The sequence below is a fragment of the Osmia lignaria genome, chromosome 7, assembly GCF_051020975.1.
Source record: "Osmia lignaria lignaria isolate PbOS001 chromosome 7, iyOsmLign1, whole genome shotgun sequence".
In the NCBI taxonomy this organism is placed as follows: Eukaryota; Metazoa; Arthropoda; class Insecta; order Hymenoptera; family Megachilidae; genus Osmia; species Osmia lignaria.
The window spans coordinates 8,649,805-8,666,523 of NC_135038.1; the positions used below are offsets into that span (position 1 = coordinate 8,649,805).

General features: G+C 40.3%; 1 protein-coding gene across 1 annotated transcript in view; it reads right to left on the reverse strand.

Annotated features, from left to right (window-relative positions):
* Positions 1 to 16,719, reverse strand: part of LOC117604541 (coiled-coil domain-containing protein 137) — a 37,706-nt gene that overhangs the window by 12,715 nt on the left and 8,272 nt on the right. Inside the window, exon 4 of the mRNA XM_034324735.2 lies at positions 3,168 to 3,371. The gene's annotated coding sequence lies outside the window, so the exon portion shown is untranslated. The remainder of the gene's footprint in view (positions 1 to 3,167; positions 3,372 to 16,719) is intronic.

The window sequence follows — 16,719 nt, forward strand, 5'->3', positions numbered from 1 at the left end:
AACGGAGATATTCACCTCTCCGGGTGACTGGCCGGTTGAAAAAGAGACGAAGAACCAGCTATGAAATCGCTTTCCTTCTCGTACCTGTCCCCGTAGGATCTTTTCAAAGGATCGTACACGAACGAGCCGCGCTACGAATAACTCGATTCCGTTTGATAAACCACAGGTAACGCGAGAACGCTGGTACGATCAGGATTCAACCGGAGAATTTATTACTGCACGATGTGCGCCGTGCATTTTGCGATTAATCGAAACGCAAGGAAAAATGTACAAAAGCGAATGGAAAGATCTGTCGGAGAAAATTTTGTAACTTTCTTTCTGCGAAGAAAAGAATTTTTTTCACAACGGGTCAGGCGAGCCGGAAAAGACGACGATTCTGATTTATCTTTGATTCCCGACGATGCTGTCGGACTAATCCCTTAAGAGCGTCGCGCGAACGAAAGGGAGCAAGTTGAGAAGAGTGGAATAAACAGGAATAAAAAAGAAGTACGCTGACAGAATCCTACGGGGACACGGTTTCATTGAAATGCCGTGGAGCTCGGAAGAAAAACAACATCTGGGTTAAATTCCCGAGGATATTTCGGCCCCGCAGTCAGCTCTTCCGCCACGGCTGATAGAATTCCCCTTGCGACGACGGAGGAGACAAGGATAGGTGAGAGAAGAAACAACATCGTCGGAGCTGTTGAAACGATGAAGCCTTGCGACGACGGCGAGCCCGCGGGAAATAAACGCGACGGACGGGCCGCGAATTTGCGGATCGCGGACCAGGATTCTCCGAGGAAGAATACGGATACCTGGGGCGAAACTCCTTGAAATTCATCAAAATTTCGAGCTGTTCTATAATAACAAAGGTGTAGATAATCTGATCATCTATTATCTAACGTTGAATTATGATCCTCCAACCGCGGACCATGGAGAGATCCCGAAAATGCCGCGGCGGACCATGGAGAGAGTCCCAATACGAAGCGAAGTATCCGACAATTTCGAATGAAATTAAATTAAAAAACACTATTAGTACTTTATGTTTCGTCAAAGAAAATCTAACAAGGATAAAATCACGAATTAATCGCGCGATTAGCGAGCAAAGTGCTCGATGTTAACTTGTTAATAGAGCAAAAAATTTGTCTTTGTTCGCGTTCCAGACAGGTGTAAAAAGTTTCACAAGACAGCTTCGATAGCCGAGATACTGGTCAGAGAGGAGAAGTCATTACACGGTACGTGACTACGCAACAAATAGACCGAGAATACGCAAATCTCTCGGCTCTGCATCCTTGAATCTTAAGAAAAGTCAAACCTACGGATCGCTGATAGTCATAAACCGTGACTAGATGAAAAACGAGACGGGAAGCATAATGGCTACTAGCCACGGAAGTCTAATAAATACCACAGCCCGGGTTAATTAGATAGTTTAGAAGCCGTGACGTGTGGGTTTATTAAATGGAAAATATTTGAAGAATCTAAATAGTCTCTATGAAATTTATTCCAAATTTTCAATATACGTTAAATTTGGATGAAAAATAATTTATAAGAAAATACATCCCCTTTTCTCTGAAATATTAACCTCTGGAGAATGGAACCCGATATATGCATTAAATACTCCTTATTTTTTAAAACTATGCATTTGAAATTTGAATTTATGTGCATTCGAGACCTTCATCCTGAAAGGGTTAATTTTTTCAGTAATTTTTCATTCTTTCTATATGAATCATTGTACGTAGATAACAATGGAGGTACTATTGATTGAAAATAAAAAAATCTCGACACCTGTTGAAAAATAAAAGGTCCGCCGGGACAAGGAATGGCATTCATACCGTCTGGCAAGGCTTGAGTGACAAGGCTCGATGAGTACAGATGCATTCTGCGTACAGGTAGGGAAATGATGCGTTCTTATGCACCGGCACGTGCATCGTGGATTATGCAAGACGAGTATATAGCCTCGTGCCGATCGAGGAGCGCTGTTTAAAATGCTCGCCACGAGTAAGCCGAGTTACCTTCGCTGCTCTTGATCACGATCGAAATAAAGAGAAGTCACGCGAAAGTCCGTCGGAGACGACACTTCCCCAGACCGGCATTAAATTTTCACAGAATAATTCCGTGATCCGTGTCTGCGTCGACCACGAAATCCCATCTCCATTCACTTTTCCTCGCATTTATTTTTCACCGACCCATTCGCGATCCTCCGTTCGATGAAAAATCTCTACCCGATAATTGATAGTTTCATTAACAATAATTTATATAGTTAACAAGATTTTCCTTAGGATTAATTCAATTTATTGTTACACAATCTAAGCGACCTCGAACCGATGATTATCTCTTTTCGATTCGCGATGACAACATTTTAATCGCGGTGTATTGAATCGAAACATTTAAAATCTAAGTTGTCAAGAAACGAGAAAGTCAATCGCACTGCGGTTACCAGATGAAATTATAGGAGGCCTAGGAACGATCTCGAGGCGACAGGACTCGAGGTATTTTCACGTTTTACGATCCTGCCGGCGAACAACGCGAAAACGGAGCAGAGAACGGGACCGAACGAAACCGAAAGTGAATTGTCGGCACGTAAGCCTGCGTTTCGCTAATTTGTTTCTCGGAACAAATGGAGAGAACCTGTTTTTGACCCCTTTCGATTTTCCACACCACGGCTGAAAAGCATAAAATGTTCCCTGTACGTGTTCGAACTGCTGAGCTTTGTACGCTGGTTAAAACATGGCGTACACGGGTTCGAGTCGATGACTAAATTGATTGTCGATTCGATTGTTTACTTAATACGTCGGACGTGGTTGAAATTTTCGAGTAGATGCAAAAATGATAGAGTCAAAGTTTAATTATTACGCTAAATTGTAACTCTCTCCAAAACGGCGGACCATGGAGAGAGCCCGAAAATTTTGTAAGTTTGAGTTACGATTAATCCAGGCTTCGTTGTTTAAGGGATAATACAATGATTAAAGTCTCAAAAGGAAATATTTTCATTCGATTAACCCTAATTTGTAAAATCGCAAAGGAAAATATTTTGACCCTATTTGAAGAACATACTTACTTTAATTAAATTAGCACAAACTTAGCTCCGAGTGGTAAATGGCGAAAGGGTTAGAGGAGACAGACGCATGCAATCGTTCAAGAAACTGGATACAGCGTAACAAGTGGTGTAAAAGTGAAAATCGACTTACCCTTGGTGGCTCTCGGATTACTCCAACGTAAGCTGCAGGCCTTCTCCATGATTACTTTCGCGTTGTTCGTTACATGACGTTAATAACACGCTGTTAATGCGGCTCTCACTTCAACACTCGGTTAATTTCCACACTCTGTTAGTAGATGGATCTCTCTCATCTTCACCACTCTCGTTTACGTTTGTGCTCTCTTTAAGGTCCGATCTGAAAAATTTCAACGCATACTCTGTCAGTGCTTTGATTTTTTATTAAATAAAGCAACCAAGCCCTCTCTCTATATAACTATAGATAAAATTAATATTTAATTTGATTTTTAATATCCATCAAATGTTTTATATTTTATTCATCTATGGAGGTTCCGTTTCAAATTCACCGTTTTGGAAACGATATTTAAAAAAAGTTATTCGTCTTCGTGGGAATGGAAGAAATTTCGTGTTGAATAAATATCGTACGATGAAATATGTTGAATGAAAACGTGATTAAAGGATTAATCGGAGGGTTGAAAAATGCAATGAAACGGGGGTGGGTGAATTAAAGTGAGAAAATGCGAGGGTAATCTCGACGATACTGCGAAATCGATCGGTTCCCAGCGAAAGAGGAAAAATGGGGAAAAACGAATGGACGAACGTGAAAAATTGGCATCACTCTTTAACGCCGTCGTGTTTTTTTATATGGATACGAATCGGTTACCATCGATCAGACACGACACCATTTATCTCCCCACCAAAAATGCCAATAAAAACACCATTTTTTTTCTCTTGCTACTTCTAATAAATTCCAAGATAAAGATGTACGCCTTGATCACTTGTAAGTTCAATTAAATAAAGAAATCCTATCAAAAATTTTCTATTCCTCCTTCTAATAAATTCCAAATTAAAAATGTATCACTTGTAAGTTCAATTAAATAAAGAAATCCTATCAAAAATTTTCTATTCCTCCTTCTAATAAATTCCAAATTAAAAATGTATCACTTGTAAGTTCAATTAAATCAAGAAATCCTATCAAAAACAAAGAGTAATGATTATTTTATTAAAAATTTTTCAATTAATTTTCTTTTCGATTAGAATATCGTTAATCGAACGAGTCAATTGTACTTCCCTTTGATAAATGAGTTTAGGAGAATCTATAAAGAGTTGAAATACGATACTGAACAAACAGCAAGAGTCTAACTGGTACGTTTATTACCGCGATATGTATCCAGAAAGGTATTTATGGAGGAAGAATACTAGTCGAAAGAAGATTATCCACGTCCTTCGTCGCTAACTATGTACCAAGAAATACGACGAAACGCCAAGTGATAACGAACGATTACACTTCTGTTACGTTGGCTCATAAATATTCGGTCGATTATTATCGTACGTTCCTTGCAATTTACCTGACAATGAGTTAGCCATTAACGAAACGAAAAAGAGAACAGTAACGTTCTTAATTCGTATGAAATTACAGGTTACAGGATAAGAATCGTTAAACTAATTTATAATTGGAAGCAACTATAACGTTCCTGACAATTTATCCTTACTTTATAATTATCAAAATAAAAGACGAACGTGCAATAAAAATATAAGTACGGACTGTAAACAGTGTTGCAATAGCGAAACGGTTGAAAGAAAAATGAATGCAAATGAGCCATGCAAGCAGCCAGATTATACAGCCCTGAATCCGTCTTTTCGCACGAGCGAATATTAATCACCGGCGAAAATATTTGCCTGTAAATTTACCGCGTTACTTGTGCCCTATTAATTTCTGATTAATCAAACGGATCCGCGTTATCATCGAGCATGCTTCCTCGTTAACGTTTGCATTGTCGTTGGTTAGACCCGATTTCACAGCAGTCATGATATATCATATATCGTGGCTACGTTGAAAATGATCCTTTTCCATTCTTGAAATATTCAACCTCGATTTCTGGCTGAAACTTTGCGCCACGTTGAAGGATTGAATATTAACTTTTCGAAACACCAGTCATCGTCGAAGGGTGTTTTCGAACGGTATTCGAAAAGTTTATGCGAACTTCTATTTATCTTCTGTTCCGAATATAATATTGGAAACTTGTATATTGATATTGAAATAAAAATTCACCCCGGGGAACGTGATAAATAACGCGGCGGGCAATGAATTCGATGAAATCATGCAAAATTAATTTCGACCAAACGCATCGCTGCAGCGGGATTTAAAATGATTTAAAAACGACATTTAATGCCGGACGGTTTAACGTTTCAACAGATTTCTTGGTGAAAATAATATCGAACAAACGAGCGAAATCCAGTAACTGATGTTCCAGATAGAAGCCGCAACACCCACGCCTCGGTCCGCGATGCACATACACGCGTACATCTTTCTAAGAATTTAATTCCGGCTCATCGTGATCAACGACACCGTACTCGTGTTCGACTAAAAACAGAGACGACTCTTTGTTCAAATTGTGTGAGGAAGAGAAAAAATTATTACACTGCGGGTAACCAATAAAGTGTACCTATTCTACGATGAAAAACTATGCATTAAGGTCTGATGTAACCAAAGATTTAATCCCTCAATGTCCCAAGAGCTCCATCAAAGAATGAGAGGATAAGAAACGCTGAAACCGCATCTATCCTCAAGCTGAATGAGATCTCGACAAAATTAAACGGACATTTTTCCATTACGAATTGCACAACGGTAAAATGCTAGGAGGAATCTTGAGATTACCATTTTTCTGAAAGTTTAAGTACTTTGAAGGGGTGTTTACGATTTTCGAAGATTTTAGTAAAATTGAAAATAAATAGGGGAAGGGTGGTTTAAATTAATTCTCTTCGATCTGGGGAGGGCCAAGGGAGAAGGTAGGAAAAAAACGGTAAAAAATTTACCCTCGTGGCAAGTTACTGACCGAGGTTAGGGAGAGCCTAGGAAGAGCTTATAGAGTGCCTAGGGAAAGCCTAGGAAACGTCTAGGGATAGATACAGAGAGCCTGGGGAAAGCCTAGGAAAAGCTTACAGAGTGCTTAGGGAAAATCTAGGGAGAATTTACAGAGTGCCTAGGGAAAGCCTAGGAAAAGCTTACAGAGTGCTTAGGAAAAATCTAGGGAGAATTGACAGAGTGCCTAGAGAAAATCCAGGGAAAGTCTAGGGAAAGCTTACAGAGTGCTTAGGGAAAACCTAGGGAGAAATTACAGAGTGCCTAGGAAAAGTCTAGGAAAAGCTTACAGAGTTAGGAAAAACTTAAAACCTAGGGAGAACTTACAAAGTGCCTAGAGAAAGCTTACAGAGTGCTTAGGAAAAATCTAGGGAGAATTGACAGAGTGCCTAGAGAAAATCCAGGGAAAGTCTAGGGAAAGCTTACAGAGTGCTTAGGGAAAACCTAGGGAGAAATTACAGAGTGCCTAGGAAAAGTCTAGGAAAAGCTTACAGAGTTAGGAAAAACTTAAAACCTAGGGAGAACTTACAAAGTGCCTAGAGAAAGCTTACCGAGTGCCTAGGAAAAGTCTAGGAAAATTCTATGAGGAATTCAACTTAAAACTGAACTCACGGAATCCTTAATCGCCACGAGCTCCCGTGAACAGGTTTCCAGTGGATTACACAATTCACCATGAGATTCCTTTCGCTAGTCGAAATTAAATACCGTGAATGGTGTGCAGGCTTTTACGGCACGTATCCAAGTACGAAGGAGGCTATAACCGAATTCAGTCGTCCGATTTATCATCTCTTGGTCCACCTCTGAATGGATCCACGTTTAATCGCGTGTTTTACGGCTCCCGTTCTATCTCAAAAGAACGCCAATCCAATTAGTCATCTTCCGTAAAACGAACGACTGTTAACGCGATGATTCCTACGGGCTCTATTCGTTTAATCCTTTTCACTCTTCCATTTTACGTGTACCAAGGGCATTATAAAACAATTATTTTAATGTCGAATTCTGTTCATCGTCGCTCGATCGAATCACCTTGTTATCTACTTAAACATCTCTCACGAAAACAAAAGAATAGGAAAAAGAAAAAGTAACGAATCAAAGGAATTCAGTCAGATCCTTGCAACTTCTTTTTCCGCGAGGAGTCGATAAAAATTCATTGTTCCAAGGAATCCGGTAAACATTTAGCCAAGAAAGGGTCGTGGTTCCGCGGTTAATTTGACTTTCATTAACCGGGAAAAGGGAACCAGGGACAGTGGGGTGACGGAATATCGACGACTTTCAAATTCACCGTCGCTAATAACGTTCCACTGGGGGTGGTGTCAAGGAAACGTATGGCGGTTTATTTACTCGGCATCCAGCTGGCCGATCGCTTTCAGAAACGGAGCATCGTGCCAACAAACTCCGCTCACTGGGAAAAACAATATTCGATTCGGTGTTAAAAAGAAAATAGAAAGAAACAATGGACCGCGATGTAAGAATCAGAGTATCGAGCCGTCAGGAACGTTAACGACTTCCTTTTAATTACTTTCCGTTAAAATTCGCATTAAAAAATAAGAGGGTACGCGAAACGACAAAGATTTACGATTGGCTCGAAGCACGCAACTGCCATACACTACGGGAATGAAATTTTAAGACCGTGCTCGGAATTAATTAAACGACAACGCGTTCATGCGCGCATAAAAGTATGCGTTTGCTCAACGATGTTACAATCAGAATGATGTCGAACTTATCGAACGGCAAAGAAAATAGAGTTTACAATGAACTGAAATTATTTTGAAAAAAAAGAGGATAAACCATTGGTGATCATTGATCTGGAGTTTAAGAATCTCTTCCCCAGCCAATTTGCGTGCCCAATCATGGATGAACGTAGATAATCAACAGCGATTCTCGCGAGAGGCAACGCGTATTCATCGTTTTTCTTTCATTTACAAATAAAAAAATTTATAGAAAGCGCAGTGGTTTGCAAATAAACCAAGTGGCTGTTCGAGTTAACGAAGCGTCAAACGAACGAGGAAAAACAATTGAGAACGTCAGCCAAATGACGGTATGAAAAATGAACACTTCAAGAATAGACAGAGAGCTATGTATATCCTAAATAAATTTAGAGAGATATCAATAGAATCTTCAAGCTCGAACTATATCTCGAGAGTGAAGAAATATGCGCGAGTCAAAGAGTATTCCCCGAGGAATTCATATTTTTCACCTCGTTTTATCAACTCTGTACGACGATCCTCCTCGAACGGTTGACAACTTCTTTACCAGGAAGAATGGGAGGAAATTTATTATAGGTGGCTCTCGTTAGGTGTTTGTCAGCTGCCAAAACGATTTTTCCTCCTCTCCGTTGAACCGGCGGGTAACGAGGTTACAGCTTCCCGCGACAGTTTCGAGAAGCAGGCGAACAAGATTTTCCGAGCAAGTGAAAGGTAATCGAGAAAAAAGGTAACGAGTTTCTTGCGCGGCGAACTGATAAAACGGCCCCGATAAACCGTTCATGCCCGATCGATCGACGTTCACGCAGAATTTTATTGCCGTTCCCGACGTCCACGGATTAACCTGAACATCTCCCTGTCTGATAAGACAACGAGGAAAGTGGCGAACGTTCGAACGCAAGATGATGCGGGTAAAACTGGTATCGCTACATGTTGAACGCGATGAAAACAAATGTCAGACGCTTGACAAGTTTCCACCTACTCGGTGGAGCTAGAGTGGGTCAGTAAATTATTCGCTCGCCGTTTAAAACAGAATATCTCATTTTAAATTGGACCAAATAATCTGAAGCTTTTTGAGAAGCTATTAAAATTAATTTTCTAAGACATGTACTTTTGCTGTTTTAAAAAATTAGTCCATAACACACTTAAATCTGCAAATGTCATTTTAAATTTTCGTTACAGTTAAAAAATTGCCTTTTACTATTTCTTTCCCGATTTCGACAATGAAATTAATTTGTATAGCTTCTCGAGAAACCTCAAGTCATTTGGTCCAATTTTAAATGAGGTATTCTGTTTCAAACGGTGAGCGAATAATTTTATGACTCACTGTATTTCAAAATGTTAAGAAATATTTGTCCGCGGACCTTCGGGATTTTCAAACGAGTTAAAACAAAGCCACGTGTCGGTGATTAAGTTTTATCTAAAGCGTACGGTACGGATGTGTTAGCAGGACTTCCGTATGTAAACCACGTACGACTAATGCCTGCGATACGAAACAGAAAAGCCAGAAGGCGAAGAAGACGAATATCATCCATTTTCTATCTCGGTATTTCATTAAACCGGCCAATAAAATAAAAAGTTAACCTCTGACAAATTAGCGAGTCGGAGAAAAGCCTTGAAAATTCAACGTAAAGAAATTACAAGGTTTCTTCTTCTATTTCCCCTTGCTCATCAGAAATATTCTGCAGGAGGAGCGTTAAACGGACGCGTTTCGCAATTAATTCGCGAACGGTAACGCGTTCTCCAGAAGCGGAGTTTTCCGTTCTTCCGACGCGGGGAAAGCAAAGTGCGCGCGGGATCGTTACGGGTCCAAAGTATTCGAAAGACTCGACCAGAATGGAAAAAAGGTAGAAAGAATGGTGGAACTCGGTGAAAAGAAACTCTCTCTCACTCCTGGCTCGCTGCAATTTGACGAGAGAATTCCTGTTTCGCGAGACCCGTCGCGGGAAACTTCATTTATTCGGGCAAGTTTTTCAATATCGAGATGAACAGCTCGGCGAATACACAGCCGAGCGATGAAATACCTCTATCGCGAGGAAGAAGGAAAAATTAAACTGTCCGGATGTTCCTTGAAAGAAGAATAGCTAAACTTCGATCATCGAGAAGTTTCGGAGCCGAAGGAAACCTTTTGTAAGAAATCTCTTTGATTTTCACCAAAATTTTTCCAATTATTTAACAATCAAATTATTAGAATGGAATGAGAAAGATAAGCCTGGAACGATATAAAATTGAAACGAATTTGTTCGATCAATTGCCAAGTATCCGGCAATTTACTCTGGAAAATGTTGTCCACCGACTTTACGACTATTTTTACACGATTGCATCACCGGCACACGTATTCGCATCTCGATTACATGTAAGTCACCAGCAATATATCTCACTCTCGAGGTTCTATCCTCTTGATTGCCCTTTATCCCGTCCACCCACGACCGCGATATTAAGAAGAACACGCGAGACGCGTGCGATGGGAATTCAATAGCCCCGAGTGGGTTTGTATCGAATAAAGAAATAGAAAGAAGAAACAAGAAAAGTTTGCAATGTAATTATCGAGTCTGTGTTGATACAAATTATTCTTACATCGGGTTAAAATCGAGCAAAATAATTTTCCGTTTAATAAAAGAGACGCGTACAGGAATCTTTAGGAACCAGGAGGAATAAAAGTAAAAAAAAAAAAAGGATATCCTTTGCTGATCGTAAGTGTGTAACGAGAAGCTGACTTACAGCGAAACGTCCACGTGGCGAAAAATTTTTCGCGCGATCTGCAGAATTAACAGATTCTGGAGGAGGCGAAGAGACTTCAGGGGCGACGATAAAAATTTTACTCCGATCGGGAGCTTCGATTATCATCGGGCCAAAAGAAATTTCCCGATATTGCGATAATAAAGACGATACGCGTCGCGTTGCGGGGGCGGCGAGCAGACGCGAGATTAAAGGAAACGCGAGTGGAAAGAGGGGAAAAAAATGGGAAGCAGTCGTGAACGTCGGCAGCGTGTAACGACGATAAAATTGCGATGACTATAAAAATTCCTCGCGTATCGGTGCATCGACATGCAGATGCGCCGGGACAATAAGCGCTCGCAGTGAAAAATTTGAAGAAAAAGAGAACAAGGGAAGAATAAACATTCGTAATCGTTATTAAAATTTGCAATATTTCCAAAACAATGATAAGCGAAATTTTTCAGCATAAATTATTAAACACACTTTGTATATTTTCAAATGGCACGTCAAGGAAAAACACGTTTGATAAACGATCCTGATAAGAGTTCGTTTCGAATGTTATCTATAATCGATTGATCTATTTACAGAACACAATTTCCAGACGAAAACAATACGAGCAATATAACGTCGCGACAAATGGAGAAGGAATAATCGAAGTATCTCGACTCCACTGATTGTATATGAAACTTAACATCAAGCAATTAACACGGATAATAATTGGTCGTTCGTGATACGCGCTATTCGGCTGATAAAAAGCTTAACGAAGCGTAGTTAAAATAGACGTCGATAATCATCGATCGTTCTAATCTAATCTTTTCAATATGAAGTTATTTAACTCATGGAATTATATAATAAAAATTCACGTTTAATTGCAAAGATATAAATAAACATTGAACTTACCAGCTTCGCGTGGTTTCGTGTTCGAAGCTGCGAATCCAATTGCGATGAGAAATTCTGCTTCTATTTTCACTTGATTATCGATCTACGAATTAAAACGAACCTTGACAACTATGACTCTAGAATTTTTATTCTAAAACTAATGGAGTTTCACGAACTCTCGTTGAAATAGTTTAATATCGGTGTCGACGCGTTTCACGACGTGTTTTGTTGACACGAGGAATCTTCCCCGAGACCGACCTTGTTCGAAACGAGCCTGCGGCGGAGCATTTTCCAATAACCGAACGCAACGATCCAAGTAAACTTCGTCGACTATCGTTTAAACAACGTTAAACCAGACGTGTACGACCTTTACAACGTGTCTCGAGCGAACAAATTGAACGCATGTCCGATGCTCGAAGATGCGTCGCGACTTTCACGAATCCCTTCGACGATGCGTCTACCGTTTAATCAAGCCTCGTTATGCAACGGATAAATACGTGGCTCTGTGCAAATGACGACTTTATTTGCTGCGATTTCTTAAAAAATAAAAATGATCGCCATTTAAAAATTCGTAACCGTTCGCGATAATAGTTCATTCTCAAAAGAGACATAGTAGAATCGAATCGAAGGGACCACAAATCTTCCGTGAAATCCTTAAGTAACTTTGCCGAGTGAAAACTGCAAGCATTCTCAGCACGAAGTTGAAAAAGTAACGTAAATCAAGGTCTATATGACTAGCCTGCTAATATCATCGTTTACACGAACCTACTCAAACTTCCCGCGGAGGATTCGATGATTTACGAGGCCGCGATTCAATGACAAAATACTTTCCAGAGATCTCTCGGTCTCGGTTAAATCATGTAACTCCTCGTTACCCCGTCTTCCATAAAATTACAATGAAACACGTAACAACGTGAGAGTTTTGATGCTCCTACCTGAGCATGTCTTATCAGGACGCAAACACCGTGCGATTTCTGTCATTACGCAACGGAGCCCAGGAATCTCGATGGCAGAAAAGTTTTCCAACAATAATAGAGGAATTTGAAAATTGAAATTAAGAAATTGTAATATTAATTTATTCCCGTAATTGAAAAAAAAGGAACAGGACGATAGGAATCTGGATCGAATTGAAAGCGACGAGAAATGCTTCGACACCGGGAGCACGCAACAACACACGTACGATTTTCACTGGTATCGAGAGATAAGCGTTATCGCGTTGTTGTCACGCTACCAAACAGAATAACAAAAAAAAGCGGAGAAAAAAAAGGCCGGACAGATCGATGTTTTTTGTCTTTCGAGGGCGATACCGCGAGGCGACGTGATAAATGAAACGGAGCGAGGAAAAAAGAAAGAAAGAAATGAAAAGAACGAGTACCTACGGAAAAGAGAGACGAGGCAGGAGCCGAAAAGTGGCCCGATATAATTCGACTCGATTTGAATTTCAATAACCTTCGACCCGGTTTTTCGTCGGTCACGCGAACACGCGAACCCTTTTTATTTTTTTTTTCGAAACTCGTCCACACCACCGATGCACCTGTTTGCTGTTTTCCCGACGACGCGGGACGCAACGTCGTAGCTGCTTTATCTTTGCAAAACTGGATACCCGGTTCGGTGAAAGTTGCGAGGAACAAGCACGTGGCACCGAGAGTTTTCGGGGCACCGATAACGAGACCAACGTTTACGCGCCGAGAGCTCGCTGCTCACTGACGCTTCGATGCCGCGCCAGGCTAGACTTATCCCTCCTCACAACCCACACTCCCCATCCCGCCGTCGCGACGCCGCGCGACGCGACGCTGTCGCGTGAAATGACACGAGGATTTTTGTTTCAATTTTTTTCCTTTCTACCTTTATCTTTGCAAATATTATGACACTTGCATCTCATTGTCGTTATTAACTCATCGATGACAGTGGAGATTTTCCAGTATTCTTCGAACACGCATAGATCCTTCGGTTAATTAAATGTAATTTAATTAATTTTTGATAAATATTCGGAAATGCAACTCGAATTTGGAAGAACAGAATATTTCTTTTAGAAACCTTGAAAAAAAGTTCGAAAGATCGACGAATAAAAATCTTTCAAAAAATATTTATTGACATTGTTTTTATTGATGCGCTGCCATAATAACATTAAATATGATGTTTTTTAACAGTAAGAAACCACACAAAAAAAAATCAGCTCGATTCTGACACTTCCGAATATTTACCTAATTTTTTTATAATTAATCGTAATCTAACATGAGCAATGAAAAATTCTAATTTTCTCCCTTTCTTTTTAGATATTTTGATCAAATAAGTATAATTAAAGCCTCGTTATCTTGATCATCTGGACGTGATTCTCGACGTTAATATGTGTACATGAACGTCGAAACGTCACTATCAGCTGTGTTTATTTAACCATGAATATAAACCATCGGGTATAAAGTAACGAGACATAAAGTTAATTGCAAGATTGATTTCGAAGGTCAATTGGATTAAATCTTCCCCTATCGAGTAAGATGTCAACCTTTTGTTAATGGACCGAGCTTACTTGAAATCTCAAGAAACTCCTTGTTAAAATAAAACCGAAAACAAGATAACTTCTGAAACAGGCAGAAAATATGAAGAACTGTCTGTGAACGTTGCGAACATTTATTAAATGAAAAGTTAATGACATAAACCATCAACATCGCGAATGAACGACAGCAGTCATCAGAGCCGTTAAGAAAAGGAGAAAAAGGAACGGGAGGCAAACAAATCTCCTGGATCCCCTATCCTCTTTAACTCTCGAGAGAATCTGAAGAGCATCGTCGCTCGTAAATCCAGTCGCGGCTCGTTAATCAATTTAAGCTCGCAATCTCGATCGACGATAACTCCGAGCTAAGAAGAACGTACATTCGACCGCGTAATTAATACCAAGTAACAAGCTTGTTCTACCGTATTGACTCGGCTAACAACGGGACAGTAAGCGGATCGACGATTCTGTCCGATCGAAATACTTACAACTCGCTCCGCTCCCCACTGAGAGCTGGCAGTAAAATGCAAACGACTTGACCCGAGCGAAGATCGAACCGAGACAAGACACGTACCGGGTCATCGTCTTTCTGTTTCAGTGTCTAACCGCCGATGCAACGAGCGCATAAGTTCGAACAAAGAAACGTGGTAGATGGAAAGAGAGATCGTGGTCCGAGTACGGTTGGGAATTCAATTACAATCTGTCCCATTAAGAGACACGCCTCGTGTCTCGTCTATTCCGCTCGACGATGCGCTTTGAAATATCGATAGTCCGTCGAGAGAAATGGGATATTAGATTTAGACTCGAAATTAAAAATGGTTTAGAAATTTTCGATAACGTTACTAATATCGTAAAGGGAGAAATTAAGAAAAACTTGGAGATCCTTGGAAGAGAAATAGCAGGATTTGTAGATATCTGAAATGACTTCTTACGTCCTCGGTGAAAATCATTTATCAACGAAGGAGTGCTGACGTTTCTCGAGATTCCGTCGTCGAAGCAATGACTCAAGAATGGTCGTCGATTACGAGACACACGGTGATGAATCGGCGGACCAGGAAGAGTGGCTTGCAGAAACTCTACCTACCGTAATCTTAACACACGTTACCCAATCGTCTTGTTTCCTTCAACAATGATTTCGCGAAATTTACATTTACAGAACTGTTATGAAAATAACTTATCAATTGTTTGCTAGAACTTAAATGGATCAAGATGTCGACGGTGGAAGCAAAGACGAGCGAGCGTTTAGGCACGATTTCGAAAAGTCGTAATAGGATAGGAAGGAAGGAAGAATCGAATGCACGAATGGTAGATTCTTATGCTGATCTGCCAGGCAAACAGCCCTAAGCGACCAAATTTCCCACTGCTTCGACGAAATTTCGATGTTTGCGCAAACTAGTCTGCATACCAAGCACCGATCAAGATTCGAATCTCGCCGCGAATCGCTCGCTCGGACCAGCTTTCCAACCGAGTTCCATACACTTTTTCTCTGTCCCTTGGGAATAAAATAGCTGAATTTTATTGCGATCTAATCTCGCAAAAGTTATTCCCTCGACGGTAAGCGGAAACACGTCGCTCGCGCAATTTTAAGTCCCAATTAAACCGTCCTCCCTTCGCGAATAAAATGAAAGGATTTTCTATGATTTCAACTGGACATTTCAAGTATTAACGTTCCAATACTCTTCCGAGTAAATAAAAATGGCTAATGAACCTTGCAATTGAAGAAACAATGACACTCTGATGTACGAAGAAAAGAAAATTTTGCTATCACTTTCTCGCACTTGTTCAAATATTGAGCAATTTGTAAAAATAAGAAACGTGTGGTAAGACTAAAGAATTGTGGAATGGAAATTAACTAGTAGTAGACAAGTACACAAAGGTTAACGAGATAACAGGAAATCACACATGTCGAGTTTCAGATATTTCATAAAATCACGAAATCAGCTGAAGGTGCTCCTTTGGGAGAAATATTTAGACCCGTTAATAAATTTTCAGCTATCAATCAGGTTGACATTTATATCAAAACGCTTCTCCTGAGACAAGCAGATCATAAAACGAAGTCACCTGAAATAATTTTACCTTTCTTCTCTGCAAGAATATTTGCACAGATGTGATCTTGTTACTCGGCAAACTCGATTGAAAATTATCGTTATTTCCGAGATCCTCCGAACCTTACTATAGAACATTAATTTAATTAATTTCTCTGGAGAAATGTTAAAATTTTAACATCCTATCAAAAGATGAGAGACGTCTTCGATCGAAGCAGAGAAATTTAAAATTAGGTTCATTAGCGCCTGGGTGCCTAAAAATAATTAACCAATGAAAGTTATCGAAGCTCCGTTTCGACGAGAAAAATAAAAAGAATAAAGAATACTATTCCCCGACGACGGAGCGGAATAAAATGGTAATAGAGATCCGACGCGGAGGCCGATAGTCGAGCAGACAATCACATTTAGCAGTGTAATCTGTCGGGGGCCGAGAAGAAGGGTAAGGTGGATACGCATCGCGGACGTCTTTTTTACGACGAAATGTCGTCGCCTTTCCATTTTTTGATGACGCTGCCTCTTAAAGTTCCACGCTAGACGCGCTGGGATACGAGCAATTTAAATTTAATGCCGCTTTTACACTCCCGCCCTTCAAACCCGTCCCTCTTAGCATCCCTTTCCGTCACCGTACACGTACGTTACGTTCCTTCCTTTCTTCCTCCAACGTTCTCGTTCTCTGTCAATGCGTTCTGCGCGGTGATTTTTATCTCGAGATTGCGACTTCCAAAGGAGCAACCACGACCACTCTTTTGGCCCAGTTTGAAAAGAGCAGGCCTCTCCAAGCGATCGCGATCCATCTAGATATCGCTGTGTCTACTTTGACCAACAAA